Here is a 27,906-nt window from a genome sequence, read left to right as displayed (position 1 = left end):
ATCTTTTAAAAAAAAGCTACACAGCAGTATTCATTATAATAAGCATATAGTTTATTTTCAGATATGTTCATGTTGAAAGATTCCTTGTATTAAGATGATTCTGTTATTAGTGACGTCATACAGGTCGAGTTTGGATATTGCCTCTGTTGATCCCTTTACCCAGCCCTGTCCTCCTATTAGCCTCCAAGGACTTTTTGAATTCTACGTTGCTTGAACACAGATGGGGAATCATTGCAAAGAGATGATGTCCAGTTCCAGAAAACCCTGTGAAGCAAACAAATACACTGCTAGCATCTTTAATTTTGGTTTCTAGGGATCCCTGGGTGGCGCAGCGGTTTGGCGCCTGCCTTTGGCCCAGGGCGCGATCCTGGAGACCCGGGATTGAATCCCACGTCGGGCTCCCGGTGCATGGAGCCTGCTTCTCCCTCTGCCTATGTCTCTGCTTCTCTCTCTCTCTCTGTGCGACTATCATAAATAAAAAAAAAAAAAAAAAAAAAAAAAAAAAAAAAAAAAAAAAATTTTGGTTTCTAAACTGTTTTAAGCAAACCTTTTAAAATAAGCACACTCTGACTGCAGAGCTAATTAATAACCCATAAATGTAAATTATATTTGCCAGTTTAATTTCCATTGAGAACTCTACTACAGGAAAGGTTTACATGTGATGAATATTTTCTCATTTGAAGAGTCACATATGGAACCAAGAGATAACCATAAGAATCTTAGGGAGATAGTCTCGCCAAGGCTGGGAGTCAATCCTGAGGATGGAATTGCACACAGACTCATGGAAATCACTTGCACAAGATTTGCTTTTGGCCTGCTTAACTTAATCTTGTCTTTAAAGAGAGGGATTTTATTTGCTTTTACTCTGCTCCACAAATACTATTATTAGATTTTAAAAGGGTTTTAGAAATTAAACTGTACACTTTGATACATTTTGACACATTTGTAAAGCTCTCACAGTCATTGTATGGCTATTACCCCCAAATTGTGCCCCGTGGTAACCCGTCTTCCACCGCCATGCCTCATCCCCAAGTAACCAGAGACTGGTTTGTATTTTCTAGACTTCCTGTTCTCTTTGGTCTGACTTCTTGTACTCAGCATTATTATTTGAGAATAACACAAGTTACTCTTATGTCAATATCTCATTCTTTTCTTATTGCCGAGTGTTTCATTATATGGATATAGCACGGTTTGTTCTTCTGTTACCCTGAGAGTGAACCCCAGACTGCTTCCTGTTCTCCTGATAATGGACATACAGGCCACTTCCCATTCTCCAGATAATGAAGACTCAGGCCACTTCCTGTTCACCAGAGTGTGAACATCCAGGCCATTTCCTGTTCACCTGACAATGAACACCCAGGCCACTTCCTGTTTACCTGTTAATGAACATTCAGACCACTTCCTGTTCACCTGACAATGAACATCCAGGTCACTTCCTGTTCACCTGACAGGGAGCACCCAGGTCACTTCCTGTTCCTGACAGTGAACACCTAAGCTACTTCCTGTTCACCTGTTAATGAACATTCAGGCCACTTCCTGCTCACCTGACAATGAACATCCAGGCCGCTTCCTGTTCACCTGACGGGAAACACCGAGGTCACTTCCTGATTTAGGTTGTTACGGATGCACCTGCCATGAGCTTTGATGTTAAGTCTTTTTATGGGCACTTACCTTCTGGCATCTGGGTAAATAAGCACTTGGGAGTGGAATGGCTGGAGCATAGGGCAGGTGTTAAGTTTTCTGTATGACCATCGCAAGTTGATGATAGTTCCAGCTGCCCCACATCCTCCCCAATACTTGGTGGAGTCAAACTCAGCCTTCCTGGGATGTGTGCAAAGGTTACACACCTCAGTGTGCTTTTAGTGTGCCTGCCCCTGTGACCAACGGCATCAAGCATCCCTTTATGTGCTCATTTGTCACCACTGTATCTTCACTGCTAAAGTGTGGTGCTTCTGTGAATGGTATTTTTAAATTTCAATTTCTGATTATTGCTAGCATATAAATTAATGTTTGTGTATCGATTTGGCATTCTGCAACCTTACTAAACTCCTAGATTAGTTTAAGTAGCTTTTTTGTTACATTTCTTTATAGGTTCCATAAGGCCTTTTATAAAAATAAAAACAATGTCACTTTTTGTTTCCAATATGGAAATGTGCCAGATTTTCTTTTTCTTGCTGTACTTTGCTGATTAGAGGTTTATAGGTGAAGGAAGTTCTTTTGTAGTCTTGATTTAATGATGGGTTTTAATCAAGAATGTGTGTTGAATTCATTGTGTCTAATGAGATAGTCATAGAATTTTTTCCTTACTGCTTAATGTGAATTGTATATAATGATTTTTTGGTAACAGACTATTTTTTAGAACAATTTTAGAGGTACAGAAAAATTGAGATGATACTGCAGAGTTCACCTATATCTCTGCGTTCAATTCCTCTTTTAATAACACATATATGTGATATATTTGCTAAAATTAATGAACTAATAGTGATGCATCGTTAACTCCATAGTTTATTCAGATTTCCTAAGTTCTGACTAAGCAATGTACTTTATCTCTTCCAGAATCCCATCCAGGATATCATTCTATATTTAGTTGTCATTTCTCCCTTGGGTCCTTTTGGCTGTGATAGTTTCTCAGAGTTCCCCTCTTTCTGATGACCTCCACAGTTTGAGGAGTCCCCCTCAGGGGTATTGTAGGATATCCTTCAATATAAATTTATCTAATGTTCCCACATGATTTTGCTGAATTTATGGGTTATTAGAGGGAGACCACAGAGGTAAAGAGCCATTATCATCATACATATCAAGGAGACACACTATGGAAATGATTTATTACTTCTGGGGTTGCCCTTGCTAACCTAGTGGAAGGAGCATCCATTAGGTTTCTTCATAGTAAGATGGTTTTTCTACCCCTCTTTGCACTCTTTGCTCTTTGAGAAGTCGCAGGCACAGCTCACCTTTAAAAGTGGGAGTTATGAACAAGATGACAGAACAAGAATTTCTATCATCATCTCCCTATTGGAGCATCCATTTTGACAGCCACCCACAGACTTTGTGGAAGTCTGGGAATACAGCAAAGAAGTGCCAGCACACCACTGGAGAATAAAAAAAAAAAAAAAAAAAAAACAGACATTGAAGTACGTAAGAAGTATCACCTTATCCAAGATGACCCCTCCCTTGTGCAGCTCAGGTCAGATCCACAAGAGGAGCCCTCAGGCCATGATTTCTCTGGCTGGGGAAAATGGGACCATAATGAATGTAGCCAACTCCCCAGCTGTGTAAGGTGCTGCCCACAAAGGGAATTTCTTTCTTGCATCACCCAGAATACTGAGGTGATAGGCATGGCTGAGCAACAGGGAGAGGGACAAGACCTGGGAACGGGATGAGAGCAGGGAGCCAGGACTTGGAAATCAAGAAGCGGCCATGGATGCTTCTAAGTACTGTGTGGATGCCATCTGGGGGCCCTGCCTCCGCCTCACTGCAGACACCTACAAATGTCCCACAGGTGTCCCTGAGGCTCAAGGTGTCACCTGAGATGCCCCACTCCCTTGGCTTCTATGGCCCGCTCCCTGCACATGCTCATGCAGGTGGCCAGCATGAGCATTTGCTGATAGCTCACAAATGTGCACAGAGAGCTGGCTCCAGCTGCCAATCTGCAGGATGGGGAGTGGGCACAAGAACTTGGGCATTTCAGAGCACCACCCCAGGGAAAGCACAATGGAGGCTCTCAGCCCCTGGCTTGGCTTTGCAGAATTGGGAGAGATTCTTAAGGATTACCCCCCCCCACTCCACCCCCTGCGCACAGCCACAAGAGGGCACAAGACGTGTGGTGTAGACAAATCCACGTAAGATGTCTAAGAGAGCCTTAGGATCCCAGATTAGGTTGACTGTTGAAAGTGGAGAAAGTGACCGGTTCTACAAATGTGAAGAAAGCAAAACAAGACTTCAAGTAACATGAAAGATCGAGGAAAATGACACCACCAAAGGAACACAGTGATTTTCCAGTAACCAATGCCAAAGAAATGGAGAAATGGAGGTGTACGCATTGCCTGACAAAGAATTCAAAATAAGTTATGGGGAAAGGGGGTGCATTTCCTAAACTTATGGCTAATTCTCTTTCAGTGGGGCTGAGCCACTGGCCTGAAATCTCACAAACCAGTTGTGTCAAATGCTGCTGCTAGATGAGTAAGATAAAATATGAATGTTTCCATGGTTTTGTGGAAACCTTGAGAACAGCCATCTCAATGGAATGGTTGAAACAGAAGCCTGAGGAGAGAGCACTCGAAGGAAGAAATGCAAGGAAACAACGTGGAGACAGTGAATACAGAGAATTTCTTTGGAGACCTTAGCTCTGAAATGTTACAGAAAAATAGGGCATTTGCTGGCAGTGTACTTGGGGGTGGTCAATGGAGAATTAAAGAAAACTTCAATATGAGAAATTACGACGTATTTCCATGATGATGGAAAAGAGGAGTCAAAGTGGGAATAGCATAATTTAGGAAATGCAGGCAAACTTTTTGGCAGAAGAGCATCCCGAATCAGTGAGAATGGATGGCTTCCTACATACAGGCTTTATAATCCAAGCAAGGACAGTTCATGATCTCAGTAGGAAGAGAGGTGACGTGTATAGACACAGATAGAGAAAACCAGTTTAAGCACGAAAACAGGAGCCTGTGCTTAAGACTCTTAACGATTTTCTTCTCATATATAGGTGTATGTGTAGCAAGGTCATATGCTGATACCACAGAAAACAATGGATGTCCTTGTGGCAAAAGTCCCTTTGCTTGCTTTACTGGATTTATTACATTGGAGTAGGGAGAGTAAATAGGTTTATTATCATAAGGATAATTTAACTCCTCTCAGACTTCACTGGAAGACATAACATTGTCTATTACCCTAAGTAAAGAAAATTGCCTCTGTCCAATAGAACGGTAAATGGCAGGTTCACATTGAAAGGCCTTTGCATCCCTGGTGACCTGAGTTATCTATGGCTTCTCTCGATGGCCTCTTCCCACACACGCCTGAACCCTTGTTTGAGGCTTGAAACTATTTTATGAAAATCAAGGCATGAAAGGTTTATTCAAAGCTGTGATTTTCTAAATGCTACTTTCGGTAAAGGGCAAACCTGGCATTTCAAGCGGTAGTCATTGTGCAACTTCAACACACACTTTGCTATTTGGGGTGCCGATTTTCACCTTTTGCACATCAACTTATTGATGCGACGTCCAAAAGACACCGACAGATAGGTTGCTTGGGAAAACTATATCCCGTCTGTTTGTCACATAAGCTCCCTCCCCATTGATGTCCTGACTGTAATGTCAAACTACAGGATGATGATTTTAGAACAGATTGAGGATGTGTTGATTTTTCCCCAAAATATACAGACAGAAGTTGATACTTATCATTAGGCCTATACAATTTCATAGCGTAACTGTTTCAATCAGTAACCTCTGTGAAATATTTCCTTTCATAGCTATTTTTTTTCTTTAAAGATTTTATTTGTTAGAGAGAGAGAGAGAGATTGAGAGAGAGAGAGAGAGAAGTCAGAGAGCAGGGGGAGAGGCAGAGGGAGAAGCAGACTCCCCACTGAGCAGGGAGCCCGATGTGCTCAGGACCCTGAGATCATGACCTGAGCCAAAGGTTGATGCTTCACCGACTGAGCCACCCAGGTGCCCCTCTATAGCTGATTCTAATACAGTTTTACTCCAGCTTTTCCTACTGTTTGTTATCTTTTCTCCATTCTGGCCAGAAATCAACATGCAGCTGATTCTGCACAGCCACTTCCTCTTGCGTTCCCTGCTGTAAGGTAATTACCACCAGCATAGACGAGGCCGTCTTTTCCAGAAAGTACTGTACTTCCTGTCTGTACTATTTAACTCTTCATAATAGACTCTCTTGAAATGATACATGTCTCAAAGAAACTTTCTTTTTGGATTAGACAAGTTCCTTGGATATAGGAATATTTTTATATCCCTCACAGAGTCTCTCACACTTAAAAGAATGTAGAAAACCTCAACATACATTTGAATTTAGAAACTGAAACACATCAGTGTGTGTGTGTGTGTGTGTGTGTGTGTAAGAGTAATGACCATGCTCTGAATTTTTTTTTTTTTTGAAATTTAAAAATAATTTCCTCAAAGAAATTTTTGTTCTACATGGGTCTTGGACTTTCTTTTACAGACTTTCATTGGACTCTCAGGTAGGTCCCTATTATCACTCGCTATAAGAGCAGTTGAATAATTACTTGACCTTTATCTGTCTTTGTGCTTTACCTCTCCATTACTATGAAAGCACTACAAGAATTTTAAGAACTGTAGTATTTTAGTCCCAGGAACACAATATGCACTAAACAAATAAATATCTAAATTAAAAATGTAAGTGGAAGATTGATAATTTGTTGGTGTTATCCCAGATTGATCCAACTCTATGGTGTACACGTTTAATATTTGTGGTGTATATGTTCAGTTTGAATAAATAGCATTTCATATTTTGTCTATTGTCAATTTGAAGATTATCTTATTTCATCATCTGACTAGATGCACAAACTGTCAAATTGAAAGGAACCACTATAAAATACTTCAGTGATTTTGATGAGAGCAATAGGAAATACCGATCAAGTAGGCGAAGCGTAGCAGAAGAGTAATAAGAGATGGATAGCCAGCCAAGTTTTCTGAGGCATAGAAACCAACACACCTCAAACTTTTGGGAATAGACAATGTGATTCTTATAAAATAATATAGGCCAGAGTAAGAAGGGAGAATCAAAGGACATTTTGTGTGACTGAATTTTATGAATTATTTAAAATAAAAAAATTAAAAAAAGATTTGCTTTTGAACATGGCTCTGCATCTAACCTTTGAGAAGATGTGAGTGTCCCCTACAGAGACAGAATCAAAGCTGCAAGATAATAGTCACATACCATTTATTGCAATCCAATTACATTGCAAAGGAGGACTGAAATAGCACATTTTTTGTTTTGTTTTGTTTTGTTTTAGAGAGAGAGAAAGAATGTGAGTGGAGAAGGGCAGAAGCAGAGACAGAAGCAGATTCCACGCTGACCAGGGAGCCCCACACAGGGCTCGATCCCAGGACCCTGAGATCATGACCTGAGCTGAAATCAAGAGTTGGATGCTTAACTGACTGAGCCACCCGGGTGCAAGATCGAGAGCAGTTACATGACTTGTCCACATGCACATGAATGGGGAGTGACGGAGGTGCTCGCACAAGTTGCCCATGACCTGTGCACCAGGGCTTCCTCGTGGACATCTCCAAGCGTCATTACAACTAAAAATACAACTAGATTTTCAGTCACTTTCCATTTCTGGAGCCATGTATTTCAATGGGGCAGGGCCTTAAATAGCCAGCAAATCATTTATGGTTGATGAGATGAGGCATTTTGTACACAGGAACAGGCAATTAACTTCAAGTGACAGGGCCTCATGTTGGAGAAGAGAAGGTTTCGCTGCTCCCCACTGGGAGCAATGGTGCCAACTCAGACAACACCTAGCCTTATGTGTTCTCTGTGTCTGATCATGCCTTATTCCTCTTCCTCCACCAATACCACCCAGATTTGACTCCAAGGACCCACATGCTTGCCCCCACATGCTAAGGCAGGCTTGTGAGCAGTGTGTGAGTGACGCCAAATCATGAGAGCATGAATGGAAACCACTTTGTCCTCCCCATGACCCTGGAACGTAATTCCGACTATCTTTACTTCTCCCCTCATTTTGCTGAAGGAGGGTTAGAGATCTGGAACACGTTGCTTGGTTCCTCGCTGCTAGGAAGTGATACAACGTGTGTGGCCTCCAGGTAGTGAAAGTATGAATTGCACCAGACAAGTTAAGCCGGTGAGGAAGACTGTTCCAGACAGTTGCAACAGGGCAGAGGTTGAACTCAACTCCAGTGAAACAAAGAGCAGGAGGGTTTTCAGGCCTGAGGGAGCCTGGGGAGGGACACTGAAGATGCCAGGGGGCAGCAGGAGCTCCCACTGGGACATAAGGAACACAGGAGTCATTGTTGAGTTTGTAGATGCTTTTCTCTGTGATTGGGCCAGCTGTGCCTGTTAATTGTAATTTATTACCCCACTGGGCTCCTGGGACCCCCCTGGAGATTGGAAGATCAGGCTTATATCACCTTCAGTGCTCGCATTTCAAAGACAGAGTCCTCAGGTCTTTGAGAAAGCCATCTCTAGGGTTGTAAGACTGGCCAGTCCGGGGAGCATGTACTGCTTCCAAAGGGACAATTGCAAGTGTCCTTAGTAGATGTTCTTAGAAAGGAGGGAAGGCTGTCAGAGGCAAAAATGTCTACAATTTAGGGAAACAGAGGGGAAGGCGGAGACCATCCAGGTCAGAGTACACCGCACACCAAAGCCCATGTTGCTACTCACATTTCCGAGTTCCTCTGTTTGGTGGTCCTCTGCATGGTCCTCCTTTCTTTTGGTGATCCTCCCCCAAATCTCTGCCATGTGTGAAGTGAGTTAGAGGAAGCAGGGTTCTCAAGACATGTGGGAGGGCAAGCAGGTACCTTTGCCTCTCAAAGATACAGAAACCCTTTGTCTTGAATCGAGAGGAGGCAACCTCTTTTAAACTCCTATGAGGGGGACTAGTCTACATTTATTTTTAAGAGCTAACCCCACATATGTATGAAATATTTGTGTGCTACTTTTAGGATAAGATGCAAAACCATCTTTTAAAAACTCCTTGGACACAGGGCTGAGAAGTTCTAAATAACTGTCAATTGAAGAAGTCCTCATACTCTCAGGAGTGGTTTTCAGATCTGGATGCACATGGGATTCATCAAGGAGCTCTAAAAAAGACTGATGCTTTGGTCCTCTGTACAGAGATTCTGATCCGCCCCATCTGGGGGGAGGGCTGAGCATTCCAGTTAAAGCCTCTCCATGGGATTTTAACATGCAGCCTAAGTTGAGAACTACCATCATAAAGGGATAACCTCTGGAATCCTAAAAAAATTTTTTTTTTTTTTACTTAGTAAGAGAAAGAACGAGGAATATTTGCTGTTGCACAAAAACATTTGGCAAAGTCAACTAACCCTGAACAGTACAGTAACTTGCATACTTTTTCTAATTCCCGTGTGCCTCCAAACGCTCTTCAAAAGAAGCAAACCCACTGACAGGCAAGCGATGCATCTGACCCAATCTTTTTTTTTTTTTTTTTTTCTGACCCAATCTTGTATCAACTCAAGTGGGGCTCTTACAACCTACTTTTAGATACCACCTGATTTCTTATGACTCATGACAAGTGGCACTTTTTTTATGCCACTTGATCCACAATGATTACTTTTTATGAAACGAATGAAAATATTTTTCCCTAATAGAAATAACTGATGCATCAGGGATAGACGCACAGTATCATGTTATAATCCAGAAACTTAGATTGCACTTTTATATCTACTTTTCACTAGATGAAACTTTAGAGGATGAGATTTCTCCATGGGGGGGTGGGGGTGCATGGGTTGCCTCAGTTCATCAAGCATCTAACTCTTGATTTCAGTTCAGGTCATGGGTTCAGAGTCGTGAGATTGAGCCCTGCATGGGGCTCTGCACTGGACTTGGAACTGGCATGAGCTTCTCACTCTCCTATTGCCCCTCCCTCTTCCTCACCCCTACTCTTGCACACTCTCTCTCTCTTAAAAAAAAAAAAATCCCCCTCGATAAATTGCTTAGAAATCTCACAGCACAATGAACATTCTCTTAGACCACTCTATATTACTTAAACTAAGTTTGAGCTAGTTCATGATTCATCAGTGGTATTTAATTGAAGACTTTGAATGCATTCAAGTGTAGAGGAGTAGATTTCTTGACATGAACTTCAGGCATTTTCCCCAAGGAGTCAATTAAATATCAGCCAATTAAAAAATGTTAATAATATTTCATGTATGTCTTTTTGAGATCATATCTTACATAGTTACAATATTTCAAGACCAGCCAAACTTTCATTTGCAGGGGCTAGATTTGCATTTTAAATGGAAGTCAAGCCAGTTTCCTCAACCCAATTGTCCTCTTACATGAGACCATTTTTTTCCAAGGCTCAGTAGAAATTCCACTTTGGAGAAAAACTCCCTTAAATCCAGCTGGGCATTCGCCGGCATGTTCTTCTGTTGTTCTGTAGGTAGATGCCTGGGATTAAAAACCTCAGCTTCCGGATTATGCTTTGATAATCTCATTAACTCCATTATTCACAATAAGGGGTGAATTTGTATTTTGTGTGTGATTGATTGTGCAGTTCCTCTCTCCCAAATTAATGAGTATACTTCTTTTATCACATCACATTAGACATCAAGGGCCTAAGCCTTACGCATCCTTCCTTCCTGAGTTCTGTCACAAAACAAAAACAAAAACATATTCACAGCCTTGAAACTATGTAAGAGATAGAGCCACTCAATAAATCTCAGTGCAGATTCTGGCTGGAAAAAAAACTGACTAGTGGGACCCGGCTTAGCCCTGAAGCTGAACTTGGAATTTTTACTTCTTGTGACCTTAACAAGAGAACAATTTGCAGCAAAGAATGCCTTGATTTCTTGCTTTTAGGCAAAGAAGCTGGGGTAGTGGTAGGGGGGTTGTATGGAGGAGTGGGGGGGACATAGGGAGAGAGAGAAGTGCTGGATGTGTAGCTGTTGACAGGAACCAAGGATGGTCCCAGAGCTTTGGCAGGTGTGAGAGGAAGCGAGTTCTCTGCCCCTGAGGCCCAACACCCATGAACAAATAGGACAAGTCTCAATGGGCGCCAGGATGTTACCCAATTGGCTCTACCTCTTCCTTCTAGATAAGAGGAAGACTAAGTGTTCAATCGTCTGCCCTGATCCAAAGGCTATGCAGAGGCCCGTTACCTAAAATACGTTAGTCCCTTTAAAATTATGGTCTTACAAGAGAAGTATTTATGGACGTCCTCAAAGGACTAACTTCCAAATTTCTTAGGAAAAAGACTGTACGGAGCAATTATTTTAAGTACAAATAACAAGTGCCTATTATCAAACTCATGAGGGAGAGATTAGACTCATATGTGGTGTGGATTAATTTTTTTTCACAGAAAATGACTACTTTGTAAAAGTAGAGAAGTTATTATAAACAAGGAAACAGAAAAATGGAGAAGAGACTGTTTATAAGCAATTCAATGTAGGGGAAATTAATGTGATTTCTTAAAACTTCACATCATGTTCTGACAGTCTTTTTTTTTATTATTTTTTAATTGGTGTTTGATTTGCCAACATATAGAATAACACCCAGTGCTCATCACATCAAGTGCTGAGTGAAGTAAGTCAATCGGAGGACAAACATTGTATGGTCTCATACATTTGGGGAATATAAAAAATAGTGAAAGGCAATAAAGGGGAAAGGATAAAAAATGGGTTGACAGTCTTTTTTAAGCATAATCCTCCTTGAAATAAAATGTTAGACGTTCACCGAGAAAGTAATTAAGCCAAGAAAAATAAGTAAAGGATTAGAGAAACATCAACTCCCCAAGAATTCAATAGGCCAAATCTTATCTCTCCTACTGGGCTCTGATTTACATGTGAAATCTGACGTGATGGTTCTTAGAACCCTTGAGAATTTTAATTCGGTACAATTAAGTACCCAAGCTAATTGCCTTATCTGGGAGTATATTAAAACTTAATAAGAAGACATTTATCTAGCTTATTGTGTCAATGCCTTTTTTTTAAACATTAATCTCATCAGAATTTTTGCCTCTCACTTTAGAGACTAAGGATCCCCTGAAATAATCCTCAGGCCACCCAATCCCATTTAGTTTCTCTTCCCATCATTCCGGAGTCTTATTTACTTGCCTGTCACTCCGCAGTACCACGTTTCTCGAGGACACTTGTCAGCGCCATACTCACCATTGAATTCTCAATATCCAGCACAACACCTGCTACAAAATACGTTTGAGTCACTGTGATGTAAATAGATTGTCTCATAATCTAAAGCATCATAGTTGTTGTCATGCTACCTATTGCACTTCTTTCTCCTGTCGTTAAGAACAGATAAATAGCTCTTAAAGACAAATGTAAACAATCAAGATAAAAGTGGTTGGAGAAGAGAGTAAACATTTAATTAAGGGTATATAACCTTCATGAACTTGGGTTTTCTAGAAGAACCTCCATCCGAAGAACACAAGATATGATAGCCTCTTCATTACCTCGTACTTGTTACCATCGTTACTATTCTACTCAGGACCAAAACTAAACTGCTATAAAACTTCATCATTTCTATCTGCATGAATTTCTCAACAAGCTACTTTTAAAAATTAGGTTTATTTTAATATAGAAGGAGATTATTTTGATTTTTTTAAAGTGGATTTATTTATTTAAGAGAATGAGAGTCTGAGCAGGGGGTGGGCCAGAGGGAGAAGGAGAAGCAGGCTCCCCACTGAGCAGGGAACCCAATGTGGGACTCAATCCCAGGACCCCGGGATCATGACCTGAGCTGAAGGCAGATGCTCAACCACTGAGCCACCCAGGTGCCCCGGAAGCAGATGATTTTAAAATAACAACAATTTATTTCACGAACCAGATAAAAAGATAGCATTTGTTTTAGCCTGGGTTTTCAAAACCCTGAGACACGGGTTTATTCTTCAGAAATCTGGGAATTTGATGCTTGGAAGCGTGAGTGAAACCAGGGCAATGAAACAGCCAATAGGAAAAAAAAAAAAAAACAAAAAAACAGCCAATAGAGGATCGTGTTGTTAAGTTGGCCATAGCTGTAGTTATAGTTAGTTATAGTCATAGTTAGTTACAGTTATAGTAGTTATAGTTGATCTGTTGCGTGAAAGGCCTCCCTAAGGCTCATCATAAGTTTCTCAGAAATATCTGCTCAAGGGAAGGGAAAGGTATGGGTTTTCTGAATTGATTCCTGTTCCCCATTGTCCAGGGCGGTCCCCCAGGACATTCCTTGTCCAACAATTGCAGCTTGCTCCTGAGTGGCCACCGAGCACACTCCCAGGGGCACATACCCGCTGGAACACGGGAGCCCCTGGCCTAGCCTCTGTGAGCTAGTTGCCAGAGCAGAGCACAGAATCAGGTGAGGCCACAAAGATGTGAAGTGATGGGGAAGGGATAACGAGGATACTTTGGGTTCATTTGCTTTTTTCTTCCTCTATTTAAATTTCTCATTACTGGAAACCATCACTTATTTTCACTTCCTCTTTGTATTTCTCGGTTGCCTCTCTTTTTTCAAGCTATCTTTCCCATCTCGCTTCTTCTAGGACGTGTTATGTTTAGTTTTATTATTGCCGAGATTGAAGTTACCCCTTTGCCATGGCTATGGCCATATTATTTCCTGCTCATATTCTCTCTTTTATTTAAAAAAAAAAAGGTTGAGTAAAGACCTCTTGAGAGATGCTTTTGCACAATTAAAGAATAATTATACTAGCAAATTTAAAGATGCACATATGCCAAACAAGAAAACAAAATGAACCAAACCACGCTTTTCTTGAAGATCATGTCTAAACACATTTGACGAGACTCGGAAGCACTTGTATCCTACTGTGGAAGTCCCAAGTAGTTGTAGCGTATTGATAAAAATGATCGCTTAGCCCCTCGATGAAAGTTTTTTTCCCCCTAATATTTTCGAAAAAGATGTTGAAAGGAAATCACCTAAGGCCCATATATCAGTTATACTGTTATTACCCTGCAAATTGTAGTGCATTTGATGCTATCTCTCAAAGAAGAGTCATCCAAGTCCTAACCCCCCAGGACCATGAATGTGACCTTATCTGGAAACAGAGCCTTTGCAGGTGTAACTAAGGATCTCAAGGTGAGACCTTCCTGGATTAGTTGGTTGGGTCCTGAATCCAATGCCAATGTCCTTTTAGGCAAAGGAGAGACACGGACAGAAGAGAGGAAAATAGGAAGGCTCCGCAGCAGTGGGCATAGACTGGCCCCACGGGGCAACAAGCTTGGGCACAGAGGTTGAAGGCAGCACCAAAGCAGGAGGCAAGCATGGAGCAGATGCTTCTCAGAGCTCCAGAAGGAACTACCATGCTGACACAGCGATTTCAGACGACTGCTCTCAAAAACCGTGAAAGAATAAATTTCTGTTGTTCTAAGCCACCATTTGTGTAATTTGTCACAGTGGTCCCAGGAATCCAAGAGACTGATGCAGAGAAAATGGGTCCTAAGCGTTCCAAAGTAATTCCAAGTTGCTATCAAATGCATTAACAAATTTCCACTTCAATATGCACTGCGGTCGATACGGAGCTTCAAAACAAATTTGAGGGGGGCCAGTGTAGAAACGTACCCGGATTTTGTAGTATGATTTGATGAATGGCCACACTGACGCCCGAGATGGTGAAGAAGGTACTCACGTGGAATGAAATGATGTTAGACGGCCCAGCATGATGACTACCACCCTACAAGTGACAGGCTTGATGGCTTTTGGCAGAGCTGAACACCCACAGGCCTAGGCGGCCTTGTGTGCTTGAACTCAAGACCGACTTTGCAGAGCCGCCTTTGTGCCAAGACCTGACATCTGGTCCTGCCAATGGGGTTGGAAAGGTGACCCAGTGTCTTCCTACCTGGGATGCTGATTTTCAAGATACCAGCATCAATATTGACTCAGCATCCTTATGGGTCGCCACGGCTCCCGTCCTCTGGAGAAAGAAGCTGGAGCAGAGACACAGAGAAGCCAGCGGCGGGTGCACCGCGCATCCAGCAACGGCAGCAGGTGGGAGTTAGCGCAGCAAAGGCAGCCAGCCGACGTGAGCATGTAGGAAACCCTGTGCCCTTGGCAAAAGACAGTTCATTTAAGTTTCAATTAACATTTCTAGGTTTGTAGTTGCTAATCTCAGGTCCCCAGGGCCCGTGTGCTCATTAAACCCGCTGAAGAGTTGTACAAATCTCTTATCCTAGAATATCTTTAATTCGCGAGCTTGAACACTCATACAGAGCAGTTACCCATGGTTAATGTACTTAAAACAATCATACTTCAGGTTAATTATTATTTTTTTTTTTTTTGGTGCTGGTAGTAAGAAAGAGAGCCCACATTTGCATTGAACCTTCCCACGTCTATCAGCTTTATATGGCTAGCACTCATAGTGAAGAGCTCAAAAGTATTCCCACTTTTCTCTGATTATTAGCACGGATAATCTTTCACATTTCATAAAAGGTTCAGGCACAGTTTATTCAGCTACAGCTATCGGCACGCGTGCTTATGTTGTCCTCTATACAGGCTCTATTCTGAGAGGTTGAGCACTGTGATTTGGGTTTCTAACGGAGGCCATAGGCAGAGCTCACGTGTCACAAGTTGGGTTGGCGATGCTCTAAGGGTGAGGGTGAGATGGGGTCATTGATTTTTTTTTTTTTTTAAGATTTTACTTATTTATTCATGAGAGCCACAGAGAGAGAGGCAGAGACACAGGCAGAGGGAGAAGCAGGCTCCCTGCAGGGAGCCCAGTGCAGGACGCGATCCCAAGACCCTGAGCCGAAGGCACTCAACTGCGGAGCCATCCAGGCGTCCCATCCATGGATCGTTGGTTCTGATCCGCACCCTCACTCGACCGTGCAAATAAACACGCGGTGCTCACTCCACCTGTCAGCAACCGAGTGACAACACAGTTTCTGTTTATTGTGACTTGACAGTCAGGGGAAAAGTGCTACAGGCCAGGCTACCTAGCGTGGGGACAAGCTGTGGGGATGAGTGCTCCTAGAAGTGCCAGGTCTTTAACTCGGAAGCCACGGTGTCCTGTCAGTGCTGCTGTATTAAGTCGTTGAAGATCTCACAGAGGCTCCACCGGAATGAAGACAACTTGGACCTTTTGCTCATTGAATATTCACCGCAGTTCTTTCCTTACCATAAACGTGCTTAGCTGTACTGGGATATTTACTTTTGTTGATTGACGTGTGTGAGATTGCAGGGGCTATTCCTCAGCCTACAGGGCTCTGAACAGTTGTCAGCGGTTGACTTTGGCATCAGGGAGGCCAGGTTTCAGATCCCGCCTTGGCCAGTCATCATCCATGCAGGTGCGGAGGGAGTTCTTCACCCAGAGGATAAACACACACCCTAGGCCCCAGTGCCTTGGCAGGGATTAAATTAGATACTCCGTGTGGAGTGCTTAGGCTACAGCCAAACACTCTAAGCACTCATGATGTAGTTGTGGCCTTGCGTCTTCATTTTTAGTACTTGAGAATCAGAAAGGGTTATTGCAGTCAGAAAAAAAAAATTTTTTTAGATTTTATTTATTTATTCATGAGAGACACAGAGAGGCAGAGACAAAAAAGTATTTTCAAAATGTAAAGTCAGATCATGCATCGGCATCCCTCCTTCAACTCTCCAAGGATATTCTTCATATTTTGTATGTTCCAAGGGCTTTGGAGGGGGTGCAAGAGCCCGGCCCACCTGGCCAGGCCCTGGCCTTGCTTCCTGCATTCTCCAACTTGCTCAGAGTTCCAGCAAGACGATGTGCTGCTGCCTCTGACGCTCATCAAGCGTGCTTCTCTCCCAGCTCCCTGGCCTGGATGAAATACCCATAAGATCAGGGATATGGTCTTGACTGCTGCTTTATCCTCAGCATCTAGAGCAGTGCATTTCACTTAGGAGACCCAGTTTTTGGTGAATGAGTGAATGAGTGAATGAATGAATGCATTCCAAATCCGTCTCACTTTCCTTCCACCTTGCTGTGTGATATGCATTTGTCAGCCACAGACGTCGGCATGATTAATGGAACACCACAGGACTGTGACGTGGTGTAATGGAGACAATCCTAGTCCTAGAGCTAGAAGTTCTGAGTTCAAATCTCATGGCTCTAAGGCTATGGACATATCTCAGTTTCCCCATTTATATACATGCAACGTTTTGAAGCTTAAGTGGACTAAAGTGCTTAAAAATAACTCTCCTGCTGCATAGGATGCTTAGAAGCTTAGTCACGGAACATGAATATATGGATGTATGATACAAAAGATAAAGAAACGTTGGTGGTGCGTATCACTGCAAGAGCGCAGTGGAGCGTGTTTCATCCCATCCCCACATTTCAGATGATGAAACTGGGATGTACAGAAGTTTAGTAACCGAAGATATCATTCAATACTTTCCTTTAAGTTTATATTCCTAATAAGGTAAGTAGTTATCTGTGGATACCTTAGAACTTATTTTTTAATCATTCATTTATTTACGTACTCATTCAGCAAAGTTTTATTGAATGTTGGCTTTATTTTCCACTAGACTAGTTGATACATACAAACAACATGTAACACAGATTTAAGTTGGAAAATTATTTCACTTTTCAGAGCGCTGGAAGGTTGGGCTGGAGCCATATGGCATCTGATACTTCTTTCCTGATTTCCTGGATACTGTCCTTTTCTGTCCAGACTACAGTTGGAAAGTTGAATTTAGGGGAAAACACCATGTCTGAATCGAGGTCCTAGGGCAAATGTCCCTGTTTTTAAGTGTCAAAGCAGAAGTTACAGCTGAATTAACCTGTTCTGACAATAGTGGTTAATTGATAACTTGAGCATTAACTGGATGAATGATTCGGATGGATTGCAAGCCTCCCGGAATACGTCGTCATCCCAAAGACTTGATTTAGAATCTGACTTACACAGTTAGCACCGACTCATCAAATGAGCACTAGCGAAAAGGTCTCACGAAATAACTATTAGTATGTTAAGAAAGGCCTTGGAAGTTTGGAGATAATCTTCTGGCTGGATTGATCGTGCGTTTGTTGGATTCTTACACAGACCCAAGCTCAAGACTGATTCCATTTCTTTAACCTTTTCAATATCAGGAAAGTGAGGATCTCTGGAAGTTTGAATAAATTCCAAGAATAAATTCCATGCCCGCAGAACTCGGGAGCCCCGTCTCAGGATAAGTTGCCTGTGGTCCCCTGTGGTGTACGAAGCAGGCACGAAAACTGACTGGGCCAGTCTTTGTCATCTCTAATAGCTAGAGATGTGACCTAGCTGATGTGACTTAGCACTGTGACCTCGGAAGAGAATCCTTCACCAACAAGACAATGTCAACATCAGAGGACATTTCAGACAATGAGCCAGGAGTTCCAGGTCCTGCTCTGTTCCAAGTTCCGTGGGGAGGACTCATACTGTGTCCCTGGCCTTCTGACACCAACTCAGTATTCTCTAAATGATCCACTATGGTCCCATCTTGCTGGAACTTTGCATTCACTTAATGGAGAACAGCGTGTTCACTGAGTAACCTATATTTGGCTTTTCATGTCAATAAGAGCACACAGGTCTTACACAACATTTGCTATAAAATTTGTCTTTGGGATTCCCTCCTAAGCTTAAATTAGAAGTCCCATTGCAGCATTTTCTAAGCAGGCTGACACCTCAGTATAGACATGCATGAAGCTTAAGTCAACATTTTAATAAGACAGTCCATTCTTTCCACTTTCTTCTCTGAGGGAGGCACTGATTTGGGAAGACAACTTACCATTGTTGGGTGGTTTTACTCGTGTCAGATGGTCATGTCAGCCCACATGCATGCCACAAAGTCAACTCCAGACTCAAGGTTTCCATCCTACTTGACTTGCCACTGACTCCTCTGGTCTACCTCTCAGGCACAAGGGGCTCTGGGATACCACATTGGCTTTTTCCCATCGTTATTTTAAAACCTTCCTAGGTCAGTGGTTTCTAGACTTCTTCAACTGTGATCCACAATAAGGAACATACTTTAGATTGTGATCCATTATATGTGTAAATATGAATATGACACATAAAATATATATGAGACAAAAACATATATGGTACAGAAAGTTCACAAAATTACTCTTTATTGCATGTGATAAGATCATGTATTTCTTATCCTATCCTATATAATTGATTTATTTTTTTCTGTTTTCTTTTTTTTGTGTATTTTTTTATTGGAGTTCTATATAGCTAACACCCAGTGCTCATCCCATCAAGTGCCCCCGCTCAGTGCCCATCACCCAGTCATCCCCACCCTCCACCCACCTCCCTTTCCACTACGCCTAGTTCGTTTCCCAGAGTTCAGAGTCTCTCATGTTCCATCACCCTCTCTGATATTTCCCACTCATTTTCTCTCCTTTCCCCCTCTATCCCCCCCCACTATTTCTTATATTCCCCAAATGAATGAGACCGTATAATGTTTGTCCTTCTCTAATTGACTCACTTCACTCAGCATAATACCCTCCAGTTCCATCCACGTTGAAGCAAATGGTGGGTATTCGTCGTTTCTAATGGCTGAGGAATATTCCATTGTATACAGAGACCACATCTTCTTTATCCATCATCTTTCGATGGACACTGAGGCTCCTTCCACAGTTGGGCTATTGTGGCCATTGCTGTTATAAACCTCAGGGTGCAGGTGTCCCGGCGTTTCACTGCATCTGTATCTTTGGGGTAAATTCCCAGCAGTGCAATTGCTGGGTCGTAGGGCAGGTCTATTTTTAACTCTTTGAGGAACCTCCACACAGTTTTCCAGAATGGCTGCCCCAGTTCCCATTCCCACCAACAGTGCAGGAGGGTTCCCCTTTCTCCACATCCTCTCCAACATTTGTGGTTTCCTTCCTTGTTAATTTTCCCCATTCTCACTGGTGTGAGGTGGTATCTCATTGTGGTTTTGATTTGTATTTCCCTGATGGCAAGTGATGCGGAGCATTCTCTCATGTGCTTGTTGGCCATGTCTGTGTCTTCCTCTGTGAGATTTCTGCTCCTGTCTTTTGCCCATTTCAGGATTGGATTGTTTGTTTCCTTGCTGTTGAGTTTAATAAGTTCTTTATAGATCTTGGATACTAGCCCTTTATCTGATACGTCATTTGCAAATATCTTCTCCCATTCTGTAGGTTGTCTTTGAGTTTTGTTGACTATTTCTTTTGCTGTGCAGAAGCTTTTTATCCTAATTAAGACCCAATAGTTCTTTTTTGCTTTTGTTTCTCTTGTCTTCGTGGATGTATCTTGCAAGAAGTTGCTGTGGCCAAGTTCAAAAAGGGTGTTGCCTGTGTTCTCCTCTAGGATTTGGATGGATTCTTGTCTCACATTTAGATCTTTCATCCATTTCGAGTTTATCTTTGTGTATGGTGCAAGAGAGTGGTCCAGTTTCATTCTTCTGCATGTGGATGCCCAATTTTCCCAGCACCATTTATCGAAGAGAGTGTCCTTTTTCCAGTGGATAGTCTTTCCTGTTTTGTCGAGTTAATACTCACCATAGAGTTGAAGGCCCATTTCTGGATTCTCTATTCTGTTCCATTGATCTATGTGTCTGTTTTTGTGCCAGGACCACACTGTCTTGATGATCACAGCTTTGTAGCACAACTTGAAATCCGGCACTGTGATTGATTTAAAAGGCCCTGGTCACATCCCACTAAACTGAGTTCACAATGCTTGGACTATCCACAATAAGCATTAGTATACCCCCCAGGTAAATGAATTATATTTGTATGAAATGTAACCTATCCACCACCCTTCCCCACAATCCCCTACCATGCTGGTTCCTTTTCTTCCCATTCCAGCTAATGGCATCATCATTCTTCCAGAAATTCCCATCTAGAGAATTCAATGCAATCCCACCTCCCTCTGCTTTTTGTGTTTTCCTATCCCCCTTAGAGGGGCCTTCTACTCACCTCTCCATCGTAAGGTCTTAATATTTTCTCCCTTGATTAACATTCAACAGACCTATTAGCTTGTTTCTTGAATGGACCAAACTGACTTTTGCCTCTTGAATGGACCAAACTGACTTTTGCCTCAGGGCCTTTGCTCTCACTGCCATGCTTTGTGAGGAGGCTTCTAACTTGAGGCATAGCGGGGCTGACTCTTTACCAGACCATTTAAGAGTCTCCTCCTCAGAAAAATCTTCTTGACTATATAAACCCTACATATCATTATTCCATTGTGAATATTTTTCTTCATATATTTTACCAATATTTGAAATTCTGTTATCTAATTGTTTTACTTATTTTATGTGCTTATATTGTGATGCTCAGTGATCAGATGAAAATTCTGAAAGAACAGGAATTTGTTCTGTTCATAGCTGTCCTCATCTTCCAGAATCATAACAGGAAATCAATTAAAATGTGTGAAATTATTAAATGAATATTATTTTTAGGCATAGAATACCAAAAAAAATAGCTTCTCATGTATTTATATCTATGTCAAGTGCAGAAGATTTGTCGCATTCTTAGGAACACACTGGAGAATTATGAATCACATAAGCAGTTTGTATAAGCAGTGGTCTCCAAGGTCTAGAAAGGCAAGAACCACTTTTGATTTTGAGTATCTCAGTATATTTAAAAACTTAGCAATGGATAATGTTGACAATAACATGTGTGCCATATGTGCTATATTAAGGAATCAACAAATTTTACACACAAAAAATTTACAGTCACATCACCTGGAAATAATGTCAAAGTTTAAACTTAATATTGGGTGTTAAAGTGGTCTCATGATCAACTTGCTCTCCCAGATTTCCTTGTTATAAAAAGTAAAGCACAGTGGAGGCATTATAGAAATGAATAATTTGGAGGAATTTGTCTTCACTACAGAAGGGGACCAAGATACATTTTCCTCTCAATAAAACTAAAACTTTGCCATAAATTAGAGGTGTCCAAAGATGGATCTGCCTTAAGAGGAATGAATTTCCAAGTTTCTGAGGCATTCAAATCAAATCTGACAGCTCTGTGTTACAGATGTAATGGCAGGGAAAAAAAAAAAAAAGGAGGAGTGCTTGACTAGGATGACTTTTAAATTTACTTCCTGTCGGGAGAGTCTATGAATCTAAAATTAGCTTACCTCTTGAACAAATGTCAAATTTACCACATAATTTTTAGCACCTTAACATTTGCTTAATGTCAAACTTTCTACATATATGACCCCTTGATTCTATTAGTGGATTCATTTCAAATTGTGAGTCTGCTCTTTCTAGAGCTCGTAGACTTCTGGGACTTTTTTATCTAATAGTTTTGAAAGGAGCATCTTTACAGTTTACAGTTTAACCCTCCACAGGAACAGTTCACACACTGTCAGTGCTCTTTTGGTTTCACTCACTCTTCACAAAGACCAGAACTTTGGGAATGTGTTTATCAGTCTTTTGTTTTTTAGAGAAGTTCAAGGTTCAAAGCAAAAATGAAGACCAGGTGCAGAGATCTTTCTGGATGCTCCTTGCTCCCCCATCATCAGCTACCTACCCCCACCCCCCCCCACCATCACCAGAAGGCTCATGGTGAATGTTGACAGGCCTCCGTTGACACATCAAAATCAGCCAGAGTCCATGGTGTGCATCCCAGTTCACTGGGATGTCGTACATCCTAGGGGCTGGGGCAGATAGAACGTTAGGGATTAGAGGTTATACTTCATCACCCGTATGGACAGGTAGGTATTCATCATAAAGTGTCTTGCAGAGACAATGTTAATGCTCTAAAAACCCTCTGTGCCCTGCCTTCCCATCCATACCTCCCTCCCAACCCCCACAACCCCTAACCCATCCTTTTCCTGTGCCCACAGCTGTGCCTTTTCTAGAATGCCACATGGCTGGACTCCCATGGTACATAGTCTTTCAGAAGGCTTCTTCCCTCAGCAATAGGAGTTTGTTTCTTCCACATCCTGTCATCGGTTTGTAGCCTATCTCCTTTTAGGGCTGGCTAAAATCCCACTGTCCATTTACCCATTCACCTGCTGAAGGTCCCCTCAGTGCCTCCAAGTCCCAAGTTGTGGCAAGCAGAGGAAGACAGCACCTTTCTTGAGGAACTACAGTAGCCAAAAGGACCTGAGCAACCGGCCAGTGGCGTAGATTATTTTGAAAGTCTTTGAGATCAAGGTGGAAAGCAGAATTCTGAACATAAAAATGAGAACACAACACCTTATGGTTCTGTTGCTGTTGGTATTCAAAGGGAGAAAGTCATGACCTAATATACCTGGTGAACAATGTGCTTATGTCTTTGAAGTCGAATGTTCCATGTGGCAGAGAAGGGAATAAATAATCCCATATTCTCCCAAAAAGGAGAAATGATGAGAAGACCGCCAATTATTTTTTAATTCTACATCCGGAGAGGGAATCAATGCTACTCTATTGAGAAGAATTTCTAGCTAGATTTGCACCCTGCATTCTTTGTTTGTTTATTTTGCACTGACTTGAACCACACTTTATTTTCAATCTAGCAGCTCTTGGGTCTAAAGGAGAATTTCTTCACCATGACAAGGAGCAGCAGCAACTTAGTGGAGGAGATGGTAGGCCTACATCATTCAGGGTGAAGAAGATGTTTTTCTCCCTGGAAAGGCTGTTTCCTTTGGAGGGTCGGTGGAGTGGGAGGTGGATTGCCTTGAGCTTTAAGCTGATTTCAGTGTAATAAGATACTCAGATCTGACCCCTCCATCTCCATCTGATGCCGACCACCGGAGGGATGGATGATCTCCAGCAGCCCCATGGTGATGCTATGAGGCATTGGTGCAGAATTTTGGGGTTAGAATCCCCACTGTCACTAATTATCTCTGTCTTTGGGGGAAGACGTGAAATTGTTTTCTTCCATGAAATGGAATGAATGGATCAATGAGGCACCTGCCATGTAGGTCTGCCATGAGAAGGGAGTTAAGAGGTATTTCTTGGGATGCAAACATTGTGTACGTGTGAGCTGTCATTATCATCTTGAGGAAGCTCCTTTTGTGTTTCCCTCGCCTGCAGGACAGCATAGAGCTCTTCCCTGTGATGACACTCAGCTCTGTGAGGACATCCACAGTGGGTACACCTCATCAATCTCGAGTCACTTTTTCTCTCTAGAGGCCCTTGGGCCCCTGCCCCTGGTGTCTCACTACCTCCATTCCTCAAGAACCTTTCCAGAATACTATTCCTGATTCCCCTCTTCTTCCCCCAGTGCATACTTCTGCCCTGAGGACAGCCTTAAAAATAACCTGGTTCTCAAGAAAGAATTTCTTGGTTCCACCTGACTTAGAGGCTCTCCCAGCCTCAGAGCTGTATCTATTGATGCAGGATGGTACACATGTATTAATTTCCTTTTCTTCTGTTTATATTCTCAAAATAAACTTCCACCTATTGAAAGAAATTCCACCCCCCATTCACCAAGGAACTTTTGCTTGCCATTAAAAAGAGAGATCACACATGGGTGACTAATGGATTTCTCCTCTAAAATAACGTAGCGCTGCATGTAGTGAGTTATATTCATCGCTTTTGTTTTCCTTTTAGATATTACGATTGATGTTAGAACCTGAAGTGTTTTCCATCGACATCCCTAAATGTCTTCTTCTAGTAACCGTGCAAGTCCATCATTGCGCATGTCACAGGATTGTTCTACGTTTGGTTTTGCAGGGAAGGTAAAAAGCCCCAAGAGTACATCTATCTTAACCCTGGGATGGTTTTTGCTCCAGTCTTCTCATAGCTGTGAGAAGGACTTTGTTTTCTTCCCCACCGAGTCTACTTTCCTTTCTCACCCATTGACTTACACTCTTCAAATAAGTGGATGCCAAGTCAGAAATCACCATGGTCGCAGTTAACTGTTTTTGTCATGGCTGATTGATAGCACTCCACAGGTTGCTGGTAAATATTAATTTTATTGCAGAAAGTGGCCATGATGAAACTTGCCCTCTAGGCGCATCCCGGATGGCTTTCCCGTTGAAACCTCCTTCCCCTGACGTCTCATTGCAGTTGTAAGCAGTCCTGCAGCTGATCTCAAATCTAGCCCTAAAATGGGGAAGCTGGTCCCTGAAGTATTTATCAGAGCCCTGGAGGGTAAAGAGGCTCCATTTCTAAAGAGGAGATTATTTGTATTTGTCAGGCTGGCCCCAGAGAATAGTGGAATTGTTACCTGCAGAAACTGCTCCAATGAAAGGTGGGTAGCTCTGCTGCCTTATTAGTTTACTGTACATAAAATTAGCACCACAAGAGAGCATCTTACAATTTATTGACCTGCTCATCATAAAGCCAGACATTACAAAAGACTGATATAATTGAGCATGTTACAGCCCCGGGATTTGGTAGCCTTGAGACCTCTCAGTTGCAAGTGCAAGGCAAGTGTTGGTATTTGTGTTTGGATGCACTGTGTGTGCACCTGCAGCTACCACGTGTGGGACAAGGCAATGGGGACATAAAGTGGAAGTCACATGCCATCGAAGATGTGGAGGGAGATAAATAGTGAAAACACAATAACACCGAGGAACCAGGGGTCATGATAATGGTTCAAATGTGATGCTTCAGAGGCCTAGAGGACAACCTCAGTAAAGACTCAGTTTCTCCCATTATTGACACCAGGGCAGATCTGAATGACGGGATCTCATTATCATGACCCCTGGTCCATTTTCCAACTGAGGCAGAACAGTGTGGCTCGATTCCCCAGAAGCGATGTCCTGCCACTTCCACTCCTGATGCTCGGGTCTGCGTCGTCATCTCTCATGGCCACAAAGACAAGCTGAGGGATCCCTGGGTGATGTTGCATCAGGTCTTCACAGTAGAGCCCAGGTCACACCCCTGAAGACCGCCAAGGACGGGGTATGACAGGTGCGGCCCCTGTCGGCCTCTCTCCACGTCACAACGGTCACTGTAAGGAGCAGGAAACAACAGTGCTGTTTCCAAAGTGATGATTTAGGAAGAAAACACAGCAGATGGCCCCAAAAGGGGTCACCCCCAACATTCAGTTGTGACCTACAGCTGCTCTGGTGTCAATAATGCGAGAAAAGCTTTTTTTTTCTGCTCAAAACCCAGAAAGTCTTCCTTTGTTTCTACAAGGAGAAGGGAGGAACACTAATCATTTCAATTGGCCTTGATTTTTTTTTTAGCAAAATGGATTCAAGGGAGCCATCAAACTGCCAATAAACAGAGGAAGCCCTCGGAGTAATCACTAGCAGGTTAAAGTTTGACCTGCCTCTCGCCGGCCTGCTCCTTCCATACACCAGCTCACCTTACTCCCCCTCACTTCAAATCCCTCACTTTGGGGCACTTTTTAATCTCTTTTCCAGATTTCCACTTCGGTTATTCAGATGATAACTAATGCCACCGAGTTGTGTTTGACTGGTAGTCTATTGTCTTATTTGAAGATGTACCAGAAATGTGGCCGTACTCAAATTTTGAAATATATAGGTTTATTGTTTTTAAGAAAACAGGTCCGATGCCACCGAGACCTAAACTATGGAATTCATAAGTCAGTAATCTGCTGACTAGCCCTTTGAGTACTAGGACCCAGGATGTAGCGACCAGGCTAGAAGGAGGGTTCTGAGTTTGGAAAACTGGGTTGAGTTTCATTCTCCCAGGGTGTGTAGAGGAAGGGATCGGGGGTGATGATGATTAGCAGATGATAATCATCTGTCCCCTTGGGAAGACAGGGACTGTGACATGACCAGTCAGTAAGGTTTTCAAAGGCTCTTGCCAGGAAAAGTTACTCCCCAGCAACGGAAAACTAAGAAGGGCCTTGGGACTTTACGTTTCCTTCAGTTTCGCAAGTAGGAGCCCTGTGAGTTCAAGGCATTAAAGAGGTAGCCTAGGTCATGGGGGCTCACAAGGGGGACTCTGCTTCCCCAAAACCCCGGCTGGACGCCCCACATTCCAATGGGCCCCGTGACCCACAGGAAGCACCAAGACTGAGCAGAGGAACCAGAACTGGGTCCAAAATGGACAGCCAGGGGCTGCTGAGTGTGAGCCCCACAGAGCTGCAGGGATGGACCTGTGTCTTGGGGGGATGCAGGGCGCACCTTCGGATTCCTGGGTGCACCTGCATCCTGGGGGGATGTGGGGCGCACCTTTGGATTCCCGGGTGCACCTGCGTCCTGGGGGGATGTGTGATGCTCCTGTGAATTCCCAGGTGTGCATCTGAGCCCTCCCGGGTGCACCTGTGCCCTGCCTTGTGGAGTCACTGGGACCTGCCTCTGACCAAACAAACCATCTTCCATTGTAAGAGGGGGAGGGGGGTGTTGGGGAAAGAACTAATCCCCACAGAGTTTAAAGCATGTTTTATTCTATTCAAGAGAATAGAGAATTGCTGCGGCCCAGGATGAATCAAAACAAGAATGAAGGCAGAGAGGAGCTTTAGAAAAAGAGCCAATGGTTTGGGAATTTGAGAACAATGGTAAATACTGGAAGCTGCAGCTCTGGAGAAAGGGAAACCTTCACCTATAAATCAACAAACACATCTTAGGAAGTCAAGATGGAAGAGTCATTTTTTTTTTTAAACATGGGTGAGAATGCTTCAGATCTCTGCCAGCAACTTTCAAGGACACGATACGATATTGGTAACCAGTGTCACCACGCTGCCCCTCGCATCCCCAGAAGTCAGTCCCCTAGCTGGAAGTGTGTGCCCTTGGACCAGCGTCTCCCGGGTGTGCTCCCCCGTGTAAATAAACCCACTTAGCAAAAAGATCCAACTTTCTCCTGAAATGTTTGGTGGGGTAAAGAAACAGCAAAGATGAGACAGGAAGACAACGGGTTGGGATAGCTGGATGCAGAGCTGTGAGGAGACTATGGAAGTCCTGAGGGACCGGATTCAGAACCAGTTCAAATGCAAAATTTATTTTTTTAAGATTTTATTTATTATTTGAGAGCATGAATGAGAGAGAGAAAGAGAGAGAGAGAACAAGCAGGGGGAGGAGCAGAGGGAGAGGGAGAAGCAGACTCCCCACTGAGCAGCTGGACCATGTGGGGCTCGATCCCAGGACCCTGGGACCGTGACCTGAGCTGAAGGCAGAAGCTCAACCACTTGAGCCACCCAGGTGCCCTCACGTACAAATTCAGTAAAGAAAGAGTAGACAGGGAGTTGAGGTACTGATCCACGGACTTACTGTTCCTACCACTAAAACAGAGGACTCTTACCTTGAATCTGTTTCTTTTGGAGATTGCATGGAAAAGTTTATCACTCCTTCTTGTTCTTTTGTAAACTCAGGTACTGGGGAGGGGGCCTCAAATCCCTGTCTTTATTCCCTGCCCCCCCCATAATGGGATTTATGTAAAACTCAAAATTTACTCACATGAACAGTCAGCATAGCAGCTATTTCCCACAGAAGT

At 42.8% G+C, this 27,906-nt stretch overlaps 2 long non-coding RNA genes across 8 annotated transcripts; one reads left to right on the top strand and one right to left on the bottom strand.

Annotated features, from left to right (window-relative positions):
- Positions 1-29: 29 nt before the first annotated feature.
- LOC144299346 (uncharacterized) lies at positions 30-12,588 on the bottom strand. 6 transcript variants are annotated; one of them, XR_013366068.1, is made up of 4 exons: positions 11,793-11,915; positions 10,017-10,326; positions 2,952-3,089; positions 30-264 (listed from the first exon to the last, which is right to left on the bottom strand). It is a non-coding gene; the product is annotated as an uncharacterized LOC144299346 (long non-coding RNA). The 6 variants fall into 6 exon arrangements; XR_013366065.1 differs by lacking the exons at positions 2,952-3,089; positions 10,017-10,326 and adding an exon at positions 12,517-12,561 and having other exon boundaries at positions 11,793-11,875; XR_013366066.1 differs by lacking the exons at positions 2,952-3,089; positions 10,017-10,326 and adding an exon at positions 12,517-12,531 and having other exon boundaries at positions 11,793-11,878.
- Positions 1,436-27,264, top strand: LOC144299347 (uncharacterized). 2 transcript variants are annotated; one of them, XR_013366070.1, is made up of 3 exons: positions 1,436-1,685; positions 24,106-24,233; positions 26,874-27,264. It is a non-coding gene; the product is annotated as an uncharacterized LOC144299347 (long non-coding RNA). The 2 variants fall into 2 exon arrangements; XR_013366071.1 differs by having other exon boundaries at positions 1,440-1,613.
- Positions 27,265-27,906: the final 642 nt, after the last annotated feature.

Source organism: Canis aureus, chromosome 27 (assembly GCF_053574225.1).
Source record: "Canis aureus isolate CA01 chromosome 27, VMU_Caureus_v.1.0, whole genome shotgun sequence".
NCBI lineage: Eukaryota > Metazoa > Chordata > Mammalia > Carnivora > Canidae > Canis > Canis aureus.
Note: the sequence above shows the minus strand (reverse complement) of the source record. Positions and strands in the feature narration are given on the sequence as shown.